Source organism: Gopherus flavomarginatus, chromosome 2 (genome assembly GCF_025201925.1).
Source record: "Gopherus flavomarginatus isolate rGopFla2 chromosome 2, rGopFla2.mat.asm, whole genome shotgun sequence".
NCBI classification, from domain to species: domain Eukaryota; kingdom Metazoa; phylum Chordata; order Testudines; family Testudinidae; genus Gopherus; species Gopherus flavomarginatus.
The window spans coordinates 267,697,145-267,714,132 of NC_066618.1; the positions used below are offsets into that span (position 1 = coordinate 267,697,145).

At 41.5% G+C, this 16,988-nt stretch overlaps 1 long non-coding RNA gene across 1 annotated transcript; it reads left to right on the plus strand.

Moving 5' to 3' along the window:
- The first annotated feature begins 3,281 nt into the window (after window positions 1–3,281).
- On the plus strand, window positions 3,282–10,094 carry LOC127045467 (uncharacterized). Its single transcript, XR_007772741.1, has 3 exons — window positions 3,282–3,388; window positions 8,742–8,866; window positions 9,527–10,094. It is a non-coding gene; the product is annotated as an uncharacterized LOC127045467 (long non-coding RNA).
- Window positions 10,095–16,988: the final 6,894 nt, after the last annotated feature.

The window sequence follows — 16,988 nt, forward strand, 5'->3', positions numbered from 1 at the left end:
GCTCCTTCAGCTTGAGGGTTCTATAGCGCTCCTTCCATCTTCCCTTCTCTTCTCTTTCTACAGCTTATCTCTGGCTAATTTCATCCACTAACACAAATTGAATTACTACCTCTATGCTGACAGTTCACAGATCTGCCTCTCTACTCCAGACCTGTCTTTTTCTGTCCAAACTAAAGTCTCAGCCTGTCTCTTTGACATCTCCTCATGCATATCTGGCTATCAACTCAGCATGGTTAAAGCAGAACTCCTAATCTTCCCCTCAACACTACTTCCTTTCTTGATCACTCTGAACATCACCAACATTCTGCCTGTCACTCAGGCCCTTAACCGGAGTGGTCCGCTTTGACTTGGACCTCTTTCTAGGTTTTGTAAAAGCAGAAAAGAGTCCCGTGGCACCTTATAGACTAACAGATGTATTGGAGTATGAGCTTTCATGGGTGAATACCCACTTCGTCGGATGCATGTAGTGGAAATTTCCAGAGGCAGGTATAAATATGCAAGCAAGAATCAGGCAATGGAATTTAGGCATCTCAATTCTGTTGAAAGTAGATGTCTTGGATGAAGTGTTCCACCAGGTTTATTTTTGTTATATATTATTTAGGTATCTTGAACCCAATCCTGCAACTATTCTCTCATGAGTAAAGTTCGGGAACAGTCACACTGAAATTGATAGCACTGTGAATAAGGATTACTCTTGTGACAAAGGGTTGCAGGTTCAGGACCGTATTAAATAACCTTAAATTTAAATAATGTATTTTATTTTTTCTAGAAACAGTTACCTTGGTTTATGGGTTTCATTTTTTCCCTACTCTTAAATTAAAAAAAGTGAAACAAATCAATGAAACTAAGCAGCAGCCAGAAAAACTTGTTCGATCTACTGTCAAATCAGTGCTGCACTGCAACGTGTGAAATGAAGAATTTGTATTTAACTCATTATTTTTAAATTGCAGTTATAGCTTGTAAGGTATGTCTGTGACTTGTATAGTGTGGACAGAGTTTAAAATAATCATCCTGGTGGTGCATATGTTAAATATGATTAACATTAGTCTGTGTTGTCTAGAAAGGATCAGATAGTGGTTTATTTTATATGATGTGCTGAATGATAAATTAGACTTTGAAAGGTGCAAATCATGACAGGTTACGTGCTTTGTAGAATTAGGGCCTATATGAAATAAATTAAATCATTTGCTGTGGTGAGGCACTTCTAGTGCTCTATTTCCTCTTTCCAGGCTGTGTCAACATGTGCAGAATTTGTAAAAATGTCTGCGCCTTGTCTATACTATACACTTCTCACCATTGCTACCACCAGTGGTAAATTATCCATTTTTTTTCTGGCATGGATGTTGCCTGTCGCAATAGCAGCTTCTGCTACTGTTACAATTTCCAAGGTAAGAGACAGGCTCAAATCAAAACTTTGCTTCTGGAAGAGGAATAATTAGTTCAATGTGGGATAGAACTTGAAGTAGGTGTGACAATAAGTGGACTGATAAAGGTGTGCTGGAGAAAATAACAGCTATGGACTCATTGTGGTCCACAGCCTTAATCTGTGACTGCTGGACTGCCCAAATGTAGATAGGAGCAAAACATGCAAAGTTATTTGCAAATATTGAGTTTGAAATTCAGATGAATTAGTTTGTCATGTTTTTGTGGGGTTGTCTGTGAACATTTGAAAGATTGACTTTCACTGGCAAAATGGGTCTCGCAAAGTGAATTTTGAAGCCTTATGCCCATAGATAGCCCTGAAATGAGAGAGCTATGCAGAGAAAGTTAGTATGGTGTTTTAGCAGGAGATCAAAATAACTGGATACATCTATTCTTCTAACATTCACTTTAATTTCACAGCAGTATTGCAAAGTTCCAACTGAATTTGTATTCTTTCTGTACACAGTTTCCCCAACTGTATCTGTATCTGTATCTTGCCAGGTGTTTTCCAATACTGAGAGTCGCTTTGCTCACTTGGGTAACATGAAAGATCGTATATACACTGACATTTAAGTTGAGGATATTTTAGGAGTTTTGGAATTGTGGAATAGGGCTGGTGTCTTATTGTAATTAGAGTTGAGGGTCAGTTTGTCTGGGGAAGATACTCAGATGGGGTAGTAATAGCAGAAGGTCAATGGGACCATGGGTGCCTGTTGTCACTGTTATATTTTAATGCTCCATTGATTTCAGTCATAAACGTTGCTATTTGATGAGAGATATCATATTATCCTTTGACCTACATACACGCTTTTCCTGGATTTTAGTCTCCTTTGACATTTGAGGACAAGCTTCCTCTGGTTCTGGAGGACAGTTGTTGGTTTTGAATTGCTGCTTCTTATTTAATACCTTGGATTTCCTGATTCCAAAAAGTCACCTAGGACAAATAGATATTTTATCAGTGTCAGATGTATTTGCTGAGTCCTTCCAGGTGGATTTTGCTCTGTGTCTAATGACGTTATTATTTATTTTTTACTTTATTTCCTGTTTCATCATGTGGAATATTAAAAGATTATGGGGCACCTATTTGCCAGTGGTAGGGTTTTTTAGGATCCTTTCTGTTTTATTTATCTCCCTCAGTACAAACTAGGCAGTCCTCAACTTGTCACATGATGTCATTTTAAAAGGAGACTTATTTCTTTCATTCTATGCTTTACCTTGCCAAACATATTGCACATAAACTATTCAAGGATTTTTGATGTCTTCAAACAGGAAATTTCATTTTCAGGCCAATTGTAGGTGGAAAATGTAAAATCTTGTTCTTAGAATTCAGCGATGAAGAATAAGGACGAATCTTTCTTAATAGCTAAGTATAACCAGCTGCTACAATCAACAGGAATCTGGAAGGTAAGACCTTCAGGTTTCTTTTCATCATGAAACTGTTAAGTATGTTGTATCAGATCATTACAACACTCCCACCGATTGCCTGAAACCTTTTCAACTGATTAGAGTTCTCTATTTTCCTGGTTTTTTGTTTGTTTGTTTGGTTTTTTAGGGTTCACATCAAACATATCACTTCCAATAACAGTAACAGTGTTTCATTTGATATACAAATTTGGGAAAGTCCAGCATTCTAGAGTTCTAAAATAGGAATTTTAGGAAACATATTACTGCTATTCCTTTGTATAAAATCCTTTCCATGTGTTAACAGTGAAGCTTTATCATTCTGGTTGACATAGTGTTGCCTTAATAAATTCTTTTATGTTTCTATCCTATACAAAGCCATAGGGTTTCCATCATTCTGCACTTTAATTTCAATCTTGCATTTAATTGTGCTTAATTTCAGGATGCAGCTATGAGAGATGACCTCTCATCCATGACCTGCCGAAAGAGTTACTCTTTGGGAGTTACTTTTTGGGGGATATATATCTGTAACAGAACACCAGGACAAAGTGCATTTGAACTAGAGGTAAAATGTTTTTTGTTGGATCTGTGAAGGGATATAAATCTCCTCATCTATTAGAAGCCGTAGCTGATCAATTTTAGAGCACACTATAAGATTCATAAAAAGGTTCTAAACATTTCTCACCATAACAGAAATTATTTAAATACCAACCAACCAAAGGAGAAATAGCTTACTAGACCATGAGAGAAATAAAGAGCAGAATCCTTCATGAGATTCATGGTATGTATTGGCAGGGAGGGAGAGATATCTGGCTTGTTAGGGATGAGAGATGCCCTGCAGGGAATAGGAACTCCTGACCAGGTCCAAGATTCACAGAATAAACTATCCATCAATCTCTCTTTCATATCTTAGGGACTTTATATGATCCTCATTACTGTAGTATCTCAGCACCTCACAGTCTGTCTATCCTCACAACACCCTTGTCAAGTATAGAATAGGGCATTGTGGAAAGCAACAATTCCATTTTATGGAAAATTTTGTGGTTTGGGGATTTGGTTTTGCCAAATGTAGAATGAAATCAAGACCTCACCAAAAAAAAATTTGTGAAAATGAGAGAGACTGATAGGCCCACCACTGCAGAATAGCCAAAAGCTGGCGGTTAGGACAGTAGCTTGGGTCCCAAGTCCCAAGCTAGTGTTTCAAACAGTCTGTCTTGCTGGCCCAATGAATATTTAATAAATTCTACAAACTTGAAGGGCTCCAAAATGAGATTGTGAGAAAAACAGAGAATGACTCGCTAGCTCAGTGGTTAGGACACTGGCTGAAAATTTTGTGAAAATCAATACATTTCTGTAAAACATTTCTGTTTTGACAAAACAGCATTTTCTGAAGGAAAAAAACATTGGCAAAATGTTTTCAATCAGTTCTAGCAGGGCAATATTATTATCCTCATTTTACAGATAGGGAAATGAGTAGGGCCTTACTAAATTCACAGCCATGAAAAATGCGTCACGGACCATGAAATCTGATCTCCCTCCATGAAATCTGGTCTTTTGTGTGCTTTTACCCTATACCATACAGATTTCCTGGGGGAGACCAGTGTTTTTCATATTGGGGGGGTCCTGACCCCAAAGGGAGTTTTAGGGGGTCACAAGGTTATTTTAGGGGGATTGTGGTATTACGACCCTTACTTCTGTGCTGCCCTCAGAGCTGGGCAGCTAGACATCAGCAGCTGTTGGCTGAGTGCACAGCTCTAAAGGCAGCGCCCCACCACCAGCAGCACAGAAGTGAGGGTGGCAATACCATACTATGCCACCCTTATTTCTGCACTGGTGCTTCAGATCTGGGTGGCTGGAGAGTGGCAGCTGCTGACTGAGGGCCCAGCTCTGCAGGTGGTAAGGATGGCAATACCATACCATGCCAACCTTACATCTGTGCTGCTGGCGGTGGCTCTGCCTTCAGAGCTGAGCTTTTGGCCAGCAGCTGCCTCTCTCCAGCTGGCCAGCTCTGAAGGCAGTGCTGTTGCCAGCAGCAGCACAGGAGTAAGAGTAGCAGTACCACAATTCTTCTCCTCACTACAATAACTTTGCGACCCCCCACCCCCACTTCTTTTGGGTCAGGACCCCTCCAATCACAACACCATGAAATTTCAGATTTAAATAGCTGAAATCATGAAATGTATGATTTTTAAAATTCTGTGACTGTGAAATTGACCAAAATGGACCGTGAATTTGGTCAGGCCTTAGAAATGAGGCACAGAGAGATTCAGTGTCACACAGGAAGGCAGTAGAAGAGACAGGTATTGAAGCCAGATCCCCTGAGTCTTAGTCTAGTGCCTTAAACACAAGTCCATCCTTTATCTGAATATTCGTACAAAGTGAACACAAATGGGAAACAAGTTCATATGAAAATGTGAATGAATATTTGTAGAATATTGTTTGCATTATTTGCTCAGTTCTGTTTGCAATAAAAAGGACTCTCTGGGGTCGCTGTTCATTGCAAAAATATAGCCTTGGTAAATTGCTTGCAAATATATTGCCTTTCAGTATTACATTTACCATGTTTTCTTCATAAATACATTATTTTAATTTTTCCAATTAGAAGATGGTCTGACATTACATTATGACCACTTATTTATGTAGTTCCTACTTGGTAGCATATCTTAGCTTGCAGAAGAACAGGTCAGTCTTAGAGAATTCTTTTGTGGCTGCAGCATGTGAAACTGTGATCTTATTGGCTGCTGATGAACACTGTTGCTGAGTAGAACACTCTGATGGAAAGGAAGTAAAATCTCTACAGATGCTCTAAGCTGCAATTTGAGATGGGCAGGAATTCGATCAGAATGACTTCTTAGAGAGAGTCTGGAATTAGCTATATAGCTGCAAGACTTATTGGTTATATGATAAACTTACCTCAAATATTTATAGGAAAGAAATGATGACAAATATTTTATTAAAGAAATCTAATGAAATTCTATAATGAGAAAAATGTTACAACAGCTAGAGAAATAGTTTAATCAGCTCCACTATCTTCCAAGTATTAATTAATAATGACAACTTTACTGTGCATTATAACATTCTATTCCCTTTAAATTAAAATCAGCAGCACATTTTCTGCTTATCAGTGCTTCTTAAATTTCAAGACTGTCTTTTAGGATATAAAAGCATGAGAGATATAAATATCAGCCTCAAAAAATGCTCATTTTAGAGGCAGTAGCTTCTGATGATTTAAAATGTAGCACTTATGTTTTATATAAAAGAAAAGATTGGTTATCTTTTATAATACTATTTTAAATGGCATTTCCTTCCAGTTATTACTGGACATGCTTCACTTTAATTTTTCACCTGCATTGTTTTTATTGACTTTCAGAAATATTTCAACTTTGATTTAATATACAGTGTAAAGCGCAAGTAAACATTACTCCCCACAACACAGGCACACATATAAGTATCAGTTTTTCATGTGGCCCTTAAAAATTTGTGATTTTTATCACAATTCTTACAATTTTGGTATTTTCTTAAAGCCCCAGCTCTTGCAATCATGTGATTATGAGAGAATCTTAGCTTTTATTTTCTTTTGGTTATGGAAGAAAGTTTGAAGACATGAACCATAGAAGGTCAAAATCTGGAAGACAAAAATAAAAAAGAACCCAACATTTCTTAATTTTTTAATTGTCATGATTTTAAAGTTAATCACATGATTTTTGGGGGTCAGACTCATGATTTCTGAAGATTTGAGGTTGGCAGTAGTGCTAGTAAGATAAATAGACAAAGTCCTTAGTATCTGTTTCATTATTATGTTGTACTTGCTTATAATTATTGAAGGAAATACCTTGAATACTGATGTAATCTATTTATTTATTTAGTAATCTAATGCAACTTTAAAGTTTTTAAGGGCCGTCATTCTACCTATTCTATAGTATTACATATTCATAAAAGTTCAAAGACTGTAAAGAGGCCTATTAGTTGTGGGAAGTTTTGATGGCATCTTTGCCAACTTAACAGAGGGCCCAAATTCATCTGTCTTTGTCTTCAAGGAAATCACACAGAAGGGATGAATTTGACCCTTTGTATCACAGAAAGGCAAAACACGACTTATTCAGGAAAGAGAAGAATGAGTAGCAGAAATTTCCCATCTAACCCAAACAATGACAGGCTTGACACTGTATCCTGAATTTGCAGACAGCCATTGAGGGATGTAGAACTTCTCTCAACTGATACTTCTGACTGTTTCCTCTCTCTGACTGGCAATCTACTTCACGAAGTGACACTGATACACTCGAGGCTTAAGCTGCAGCTGTGATTCTTGACCTGCAGGAAATGCAAACTTAGTCTCCTGGGTGTTGTCAACTCTATCAACTGCCCCCCATCACATTCCACTGCAATGGGCAAGGCATACTGTTATTTATTATTTCTTATTTAACCACCAACTACTTTAACAGTCTAGAGTTGTGTTATTGTTAGAAAAGGTAGCCTCCTAACTTGGTATTTCTTCAACTGAGTGAGAAGTGCCATGGTCATACAATGACAGCAATGCTGCTGTACAAAGCTGCTTATGTGAGTTCAGCTGACATTAGATGTCAAGAAGTGAATGATGAGAATTCTCAATAGAGCAGGTGGTATTTACACTGGCATATGGATATTTCCAAAGCTCACAACGGTACTCTAACCTTCAAGGAATACAGAGCTGGGATGACTGAGGGTCTTTTGGGGATAACCTTGATTAAAATTTACAAGAAAGAATTAGATTAAGACCTAATGTTACCTCCTTTTTAGGTGAGCTACTTTAATTAACCAGCCTCAAATGCATCTAAATGCTGTAGTAAATAATAGCACACACCAATCCAAAATTTTAACTGTATAATTTCTTTCAAGGAAGGGCAGGAAATACAAGGAAAGTCCCTTGAGGTCTTATCCCCATAGAAATTATTTGAAAATACTTCAGAGACAAGGCGGCTGAGGTAAAAAATTTTATTGGACCAAAAGTTGATCTAATTTTATTGGTCCAACTTCTGCTCCAATAAAAGATATTACCTCACTACCCTTGTCATTCTAATATCCTGGTACCAACATAATTATAACACTGCAAACAATATTGAGAATACTTGTCACATTGAAATTTGGTCCTTTTCAAAGATAAAAAAGAGTTTACCTTATTGCCCAGGAATAAGTCATCTCTGGCAGCAGCAGCCAGAAAGTAAATTCTACTGGGAGCAGCAGGTAGATCTTTTTAAGTTGGTGAGATAATGTTAATGAAGTTTCCCAAGAGACTGCTCAGCAAACACTGGGCATACTGGTTTAATTCAATCCATGAGTTAGTTGTTAAAATCTTTGATACCAGACAATACAATGGAACACTGTTTTCTTGACTGAATTGAGAAACTAGCAGTTTCTGGCATTTACCTCGTAGGTTGTAGCAGCCAGATCAGCACAGAAACCTGGAAGAGATGGTCACCTAGAGGCAAATTTTTGAAGGTTTCTGAGTTTTTGGTGCCCAGCATAAACCAGAGATGTGGATCACCCCAGAGCCCACTGATGTGCATAAGAATTTGCTGGGTTCAATCTTTACTGACCAAGGCCTGTGATGGGGTGTACAAACCCCACACTGGGCAACAAGGGGTTAAGGTACTGCTTTGGGCTCAGCCAGCCCCACCCTGCCACACCTGTAGGAAATACTCCAACTGGAGAAGGAGTTAAAAGGCAGGGGAGCAGATCATTTAAGGGCAATCCAGGGAAGAGAGCAGACCTGCAGTGCCAGGGAAAGCTGAGCAAAAGGCAGAATCTCTCCCCAACTAACTCTTCCGCAGGGAAGGGAGGACCTGCTACAGAAACAGTTTGAGAGGGAAGCATTCCCTGCCCGCTCTCATATGGACTCTGAGTTTTGTTAATTCCCCTTTATTTTATTTGGCCTACTCCAGCAGGGATAAGCCCTAGGACTCAGTTGACCCAGGAAGGTGGGCCACACCGTGGGAGGAGGCAGTTGCTGCTCAAGAGAGGAAGTTACCACACTACATGCAGCTGCCAGAAGGTGCCTTGTGGTGAGGTGGGCACTCTTCATGTTACCTTAAACCAGATGGCGACTTCGGTCGACAATCACAGGAGGGTGATAGGAAATGGCCCATGGAGGGTAACTTTGAGCAGCCTTGACTGTCAGAGAACTGATAGCCCTCAAAGGATCTTGGGTCAGACCCTTGGGGAATGGGGGGGGGCCTAGGCTTCATTACCAACAACACCTCTGTGCATCATGGGCCCAAGCCCTGACCATTAGGCTATGCCAACCAACCCCTGAGTGAGGACCATCACCAGGTCACGCAGCTACTCAATCAAATAGCAGGGACTAAAACTCAGGAAATCCTGGCTCCTTACTCAGTATGTTCAGAGCCTACTGTTCCTCAAGTTCCAGAGTGGTAGCCGTGTTAGTCTGTATCAGTTAAACAACGAGGAGTCCTTGTGACACCTTAGAGACTAACACATTTATTTGGGCATAAGCTTTCGAGAGCTTATGCCCAAATAAATGTGTTAGTCTCTAAGATGCCACAAGTACTCCTCGTTGTTTTTGTTCCTCAAGTGTTGATACACCCTGACACTATTTAGCTTGTCAGCCTATCTGATAGGATCACAGCACAAGGTGCTATGGCTGAAACAGTGGGTGATTAAAATGCTGTTATGCACTACTTTCAGAATATGCCCTTCAACTTTCTAGGACCCTTCTGTAAGAGAGAGTCCAAGGCAATATGCTGGCTCAACAAGAAAAAACAAGAGGAAGAAGCAGCACAAGACGAAGGCTAAATAGTGCTAGTGCCATTGCCTTTAGTGGAGACAGTGGTCGCGACAGTGGAAACTCCTGCATTCTCACTGGTAATCTGTTCTTTCTGTGGAACCTATAGATGGATTTGGTCCTTAGGGCATAACATGGTCATCCTATATAAAAACAGCAGGAGAAATTAAGATAGACCTAAGCAGTTGGTTTATTCTTCTCCTTTCCTCAGCAAGGAGAATAGGGGAACCACAACGAATATTTTTGCCTAAATTTCTTCACTATGATTTAAATTGGCCTTTATTTCTCTTTTTTCACAAACTGATTTATACACACCCAGCTGTATCTAAGAAGTTACCTGTCATAAACAGATAGTCAAGGGTTAATAGAACAGAAGTACTTCATGTATCTTTTGCCTGTAAAGGGGTAACAAGTTCAGTGAGCCTGGCTGTCACCTGACCAGAGGACCAATCAGAGGACAGGATACTTTCAAATCTTGAGGGAGGGCAGTTTGTGTGTGTGCTGTCAGTTTTTGGTGGTTGTTCTCTCTGGGTTCTGAGAGTGACCAGACGTGCAACCAGGTTTCTCTCCAATCTCCCTGACACAGGTTCTTATAGATTCAAAATAGTAAGTACTCGGTGATATGGCGAGTTAGGCTTATGTTTGTTTTCTTTATTTGTAAATGTGTATTTGGCTGGGAGGAGTTCAAATGTGTATTTGGCTGAAAGGATTTTAATTTGTACTTGTATAGTTAGGCTGGGAGGGTATTCCCAGTGTCTAATTAAAAGTTTCTTGTTTAAGAACCTGATTGTTTTTTTTATTCTGGTATGAGACCCCAGGGGATGGGGTCTGGATTCACCAGGGAATTGGTGGGGAGAAAGGAGGGAAGTGGGAGAGAGAGGCTAATTTCTCTCTGTGTTAGGATTACTGTCTCTCTCAGGGAGAGTCTGGGAGGGGGGAAGGTGCATTTTCCTCTCTGTTTAAGATTCAAGGAGTTTGAATCACAGTGATCTTCCAGCGTAACCCAGGGAGGGGAAGCCTTGGAGAGGCAACGGTGGGGGAAAGGGTTTACTTTCCTTGTGTTAAGATCCAAAGGGACTGGTTCTTGGGGGTCCCCGGGCAAGGTTTTGGGGGGACCAGAGTGTACCAGGCACTGGAATTCCTGGTTGGTGGCAGCTCTACAAGTACTAAGCTGGTAATTGAGCTTAGAGGAATTCATGCTGGTACCCCATCTTTTGGACGCTAAGGTTCAGAGTGGGGAATTATACCATGACATTACCTAAGAAGGAAATAGAAGCAGAATGGGAAATCTTAACTGTTATGAGATAAAAGGGGGGCAGGGATGGCAGGGGCAGGTGGAGAGGGGTCCCTGCCATGAACTCTTAAAGGTTTGAAGGGGTTAGATGGACTGTGGCACATTGAAGTTTTGCCTGGAGTGGCAGATTGACTTAAGTGGCCTCTTTGCTGTTAACTCCCTTTTCTAAATCAACAACAAACACAGCAAACAAGCCCATAGTCCAAACTTAGGGGTCCTGTTTGCCGTGTGTGTTTGCAAGGGCAGAAAAGAGCAAGAAGACCCTTTGTGCCCCGTGCAGCATCCAGGCATAATTGCAGAACCTATGAAAGACACGGGACAAAGCGAAGGATAGGATCATGGTCTTTCTCCCCTTAGCCCTGGCACACAAGAGTGAATCTGATGCACCCTCAGATGCTGGGACACTATAGGAAGCAGCATTCTTCCCCGAGCTCTCCACAGGACAGCACAGCTCTGCAATGCCCCATTGTGAGGCTTATTGCTCTAAAGGTATGTGCTGGGGCTTTTTTTTGTTTTTAATAAAAGGAATTAAGTTTGTCCTGCATGACTTGGTCTTTATAAATCAGCCTTACCTATTTTTCATGGTTCCATTACTAACAATGGGTGAAATCCTGGCCCCACTGAAGTCAATTGCAAAACTCCCATTGACTTCAGTAGGGCCAGGCTATCACCCAAGATGTTTAGTATTTGTCTTTTATTATTTGTTTCCCTATATTCTAGATAAAGAAGTTAAACATACATTATGGGGTGGTAAATACTGGTCAGAATCATGCCTATTTCCTTTATTTTAAATCTATTTCCTTAAATTTGTTTAAGTACTACAGTTGCTTTACTCCAATCTTCCAGGATTTCCTATTGGCCATGTTTATTTTAAAATAAGTTATCGGTGGTTCAGGAAGACAGATGGCTAATTCTTTAGCATCCTAGGATGTGTCATAAGGATGAGCTGTTTTGTATGTATTAATATTTGACAAATATCTTTTCTATCCTTTAGCAGTACTTATTTTTGGTAATTGTCACTTGAAATTGTTTCTTGCTGTTTATTAGAAAGAGGCCAAGATGTAGGAACTCCCAAATTTTAAGGGAGCTCAGATCCAAATCTGGATCCAAATTTGTGGCTCTGCTGTTCAAAGAAATAATAGTATTTTCTGTGTAAAAGTAACCAGATGTCCTTTCTTTTACATATATATAAGAGAAGAAAGATAAAATAGTTTTGTTTTAATGAACAAAGTAATTGAAATATAGTGAAAAATATTCATATAGTGCCAGATTCTGACACCCTGTCCCATGCTACCTGATGCAAGTAAGAGTTATTAGAGTCTCATACATTGAAAGAGTGATATGTAAGTCTTGACATTTGCTTTTTGCCCAGTTAAGTGCCAGTTGGTTAAATTGTGTGATCAGAACTAGAAGATGTGAATGAATGTGCACAAAACCACAGATAACAGACTTGATGAGTTGTGTAGGGTGGAATAGAATTTAGCGCTGTTGACTGTTAATTGCATGGGGGAGGGTGTTAAAGGACTGAAGTGGTGATTTCACACTTCAGAATGTTTGTTAATGTAATAAACACTATATGAGCATCAGTGGCGGATTAGTCACTGGGCCGACAGGGCCTGTGGACAGGGCACTGGCCAACTGGAGGCCCAAAAAAAAAAAAATCTACTGCTGGGTGGCAGAAGCCCAGAGCCCTGGCTGATGGGCAGGCAGTAGTGCTAGGCAGGCAGAGTGGGATGGGGGGAAGCCCTCATGCCCTGGCAGAAGCCGAGAAGTGGAGGAGCCCCAGCGTGCCCCGACCCTGTCCTAGCAGAAGCCGCGGGGCAGCAGGGTAAGTCACTGTACCTGACCCCACTCTCCAGCAGAAGGGCCGAGCAGGCAGGGCAGGAGAGGCCTCAGCTTCCCGACCCTGGTCCCACATAGAAGTGCAGGGGATGGCGAGGGAAGCCCCACCCCTGCTGCAGCCCTGGGACTGAAGGAGCTCTGACTACCTGCTGCTGCCTCAGGACTCGGGAGCTCTCACTCCCTGCTGTGGCCCAGGTCCATGGCCGGGGGACAGAGCTTTTTTCAATCTTGGGGCCACAGTGGTGGGGGCACAAAGGAGCAAGCAGGTTGCAGGGCTGCAGTGTGGGGGAGAATGGAGAAGGACCTGGGTGGAACAGTGGCAGGGACCAGGGAAGGGGCAGAAAGGGCTGGCAATGTGGGCGGGGCAGCAGGCAGAAGGAGTCGGGAGGGGCCCCCCACTTGCTCTGGCCAGAGCCCCAGGAATCCTTAATCTGCCTCTGATTAAGCGCAAAAATAAGGCTGTGTATATGGTCACTATTTTGTTTAGGCCTGGCTGTACTGTGAAAGTGATAGATTCTGCCATGTCAGTGTAACAGTAAGGCCTTTCCATTTCATGGTTAAAAACGCTGCTGACCTAACAGTGCCCAACAATAACAATGAAAACAAAAACCGAGTGACACTGAGAATTAAAGAGACTTAATTCCTAAGTGCCTAAAACCCCAATCCAGCAGAGACTTGTGCCGATGCTTAACTTCTCTGCTGAGTTCAATTCCTGGCTTTCACTTTAACAATAATTAAGTTTCCAACTTGAAAGAGCATCTTTCAGATGTAACTGCCTCTCTTGCTGACTTGGCAGCTAGCAGAGAGAGCTTGGTGTCTGACGATGGAAGGTGCTCCATGTGAGAGTCTTTCTTGTAAAATGATCTGCTGAATTAAAAAGTTGCAGTGTGTTTGCCACAGGAAGAACTGCCATTACTCCTAGAAAGTCTCTTCTAGTTTCTCTCCATGAGTAGGAGAGGAGATTAAGATAGAGAGGGGAAAAAAACACCGCACTGGATAGCAGAGTCCTTACCTTTGTTCCTGGCTTATCCTTGAACTAGATTAATCCTTAAAGCTGCTTTTACAGCTCGTTTCCCCCTTCCTTTTTTATTTCTCTTTTTGAGGATCTATTTATTTCCTGCCGATCTTGCTAGGAATAAAATTTAAAAATTGTGAAGAAAAATCTATGCCTCTCCAGGTTCCCATCTTTACAGAACTGCTGATGGGATTTTTTCTCTGAACAGGAGAAAAGCAGTTGGGCAAGCTCAGCATAGATTATCAACTATTTCTAATTAGTGCCTAGAAGCCCCAGTCAGAACCAGAGCCCTACTGGCAGTTACAGTCCCATTAGAAGAGCTAGGAATAGAATCCAATTCTCTTGGGTTCCAGTCCAGGGCCCTATCTGCTGCCTCTCATCTATAATATGTTACTTTAAAACATTGTAAACAAAGGAGGAAAAAAGCGAGTCAGTGAGAAATTGCCCCCTTTAAAGACTTGTAGGGTTAACCCTAGGTACACAGATAGTGCAGGAAGAAACAAAGATAATGGTCCTTTCTGATATGGTTATCTCAGTTGTGGCTCATGTGTGCCACACTCCAAGCACAGCTGCCTCTTCCTGTTGAGCTTCATCTACCTCCTGGACAAGACTGATTGTGGCAACACAGATTAGACTAGCAGATATGTACACAGAATTAAGTGATTTCTGCCTTTCAGATGTGACTGCTCTGCATTTTAAAGGGACAAGGCAGGTGAGGTAATATCTTTCATTGAACCGAGGTCTGTTGGTAGAAGGTAAAACAACACTGAAAAATTCATTTTAAATATATTTTCATGATGGCAAATAATTCTTTCATACTCGCTTCTTCCCCCTCCCCCGTAGTTTAATTCCTTCTTGATAGGCAGTTGATGTGTGAATTCACAAGTTAATTTTCTCAGTCATACAACAATCAGTATATTTCCTATGTTTAACCTGCTCAGGTACATCTATATTCTTAGACCATTACAGCATTTTAAAAGAATAGATAATCTTCTGCTATGCCTGGCTGTGCTTAAATAGAACTGCTGACCTCAGAGCCAGCATAGATAGGCTTCTTTTATAGGAATAAATAAATTACTTCTGGAGTTGGGGTGATGTCAAGTTTATTCCAAATTCTTCTGCAAGTGGAGAGTTGGACATAACTGAGAGATCAGCAGACATGAGGTTAATGAGGTCACATCGTCAGGGTTTGGTCTAGGTTTATTATAACATGCGTAAAACGTCAAGTCTGTTCCTGACATGGAATGTTCAGAGCATATGCTAATAGCTATAGCTTCCCAGTACTGATCGGTTTGGAAACCTGAAACCATCTTTAGTCAGCCTTCGTCTTGCTGCTTGACACTGCTAGATGACATACCATGCCCTTACATGTGAAACCACTTAGGCAACCTTCCTTTAAATTAATTCCAAACCTGTCTGTCAAGGAGCAAGATTTACTAATGGAATTGGTCCTTTAAATCAGAAGCTGTACAGTCTATGCAAAAAGGTTATCAAAGAAGTTGCAAGTAGCTAATCAAGTATCAGAGGGTAGCCGTGTTAGTCTGGATCTGTAAAAGCAGCAAAGAATCCTGTGGCACCTTATAGACTAACAGACGTTTTGGAGCATGAGCTTTCGTGGATGAATACCCACTTCCTCAGATGCATGTAATGGAAATATCCAGGGGCAGGTATATATATGTGTGCTAGCAAGCAAGCTAGAGATAACGAGGTCAGTTCAATCAGGGAGGATGAGGCCCTGTTCTAGCAGTTGAGGTGTGAAAACCAAGAGAGGAGAAACTGGTTCTGTAATTGGCAAGCCATTCACAGTCTTTGTTCAATCCTGAGCTGATGGTGTCAAATTTGCAGATGAACTGAAGCTCAGCAGTTTCTCTTTGAAGTCTGGTCCTGAAGTTTTTTTGCTGCAGGATGGCCACCTTAAGGTCTGCTATAGTGTGGCCAGGGAGGTTGAAGTGCTCTCCTACAGGTTTTTGTATATTGCCATTCCTAATGTCTGATTTGTGTCCATTTATCCTTTTCCGTAGAGACTGTCCAGTTTGGCCGATGTACATAGCAGAGGGGCATTGCTGGCATATGATGGCGTATATTACATTGGTGGATGTGCAGGTGAATGAACCAGTGATGGTGTGGCTGATCTGGTTAGGTCCTGTGATGGTGTCGCTGGTGTAGATATGTGGGCAGAGTTGGCATCGAGGTTTGTTGCATGGATTGGTTCCTGAGCTAGAGTTATTATGGTGTGGTGTGCAGTTGCTGGTGAGAATATGTTTCAGGTTGGCAGGTTGTCTGTGGGCAAGGATTGGCCTGCCACCCAAGGCCTGTGAAAGTGTGGGATCATTGTCCAGGATGGGTTGTAGATCCTTGATGATGCATTGGAGGGGTTTTAGCTGGGGGCTGTATGTGATGGCCAGTGGAGTCCTGTTGGTTTCTCTCTTGGGTTTGTCTTGCAGTAGGAGGCTTCTGGGTACACGTCGGGCTCTGTTGATCTGTTTCCTTATTTCCTCGTGCGGGTATTGTAGTTTTGAGAATGCTTGGTGGAGATTTTGTAGGTGTTGGTCTCTGTCTGAGGGGTCAGAGCAGATGCGGTTGTACCTCAGTGCTTGGCTGTAGACAATGGATCGTGTGATGTGCCCGGGGTGGAAGCTGGAGGCATGAAGGTAGGCATAGCGGTCGGTGGGTTTTCGATATAGGGTGGTGTTAATGTGACCATCACTTATTTGCACCGTGGTGTCAAGAAAGTGGACCTCCTGTGTAGATTGGTCCAGGCTGAGGTTGATGGTGGGGTGGAAGCTGTTGAAATCATGGTGGAATTTTTCCAGAGTCTCCTTCCCATGGGTCCAGATGATGAAGATGTCATCAATGTAGCGTAGATAGAGAAGGGGTGTGAGTGGACGAGAGCTGAGGAAGCGTTGTTCCAGGTCGGCCATGAAGATATTGGCATATTGTGGGGCCATGCGGGTGCCCATAGCAGTGCCACTGATCTGGAGATATATATTGTCATCAAATTTGAAATAGTTGTGTGTAAGTATAAAGGCACAGAGCTCAGCAGCCAGTTGTGCTGTGGCATCATCAGGGATAGTGTTCCTGACAGCTTGTATTCCATCTGTGTGTGGGATGTTTGTGTAGAGAGCCTCTACATCCATGGTGGCTAGGATGGTGTTTTCTGGGAGGTCACCAATGCATTGTAGTTTCCTCAGGAAATCAGTGATGTCTCGGAGATAGCTGGGAGTGCTAGTGGCATA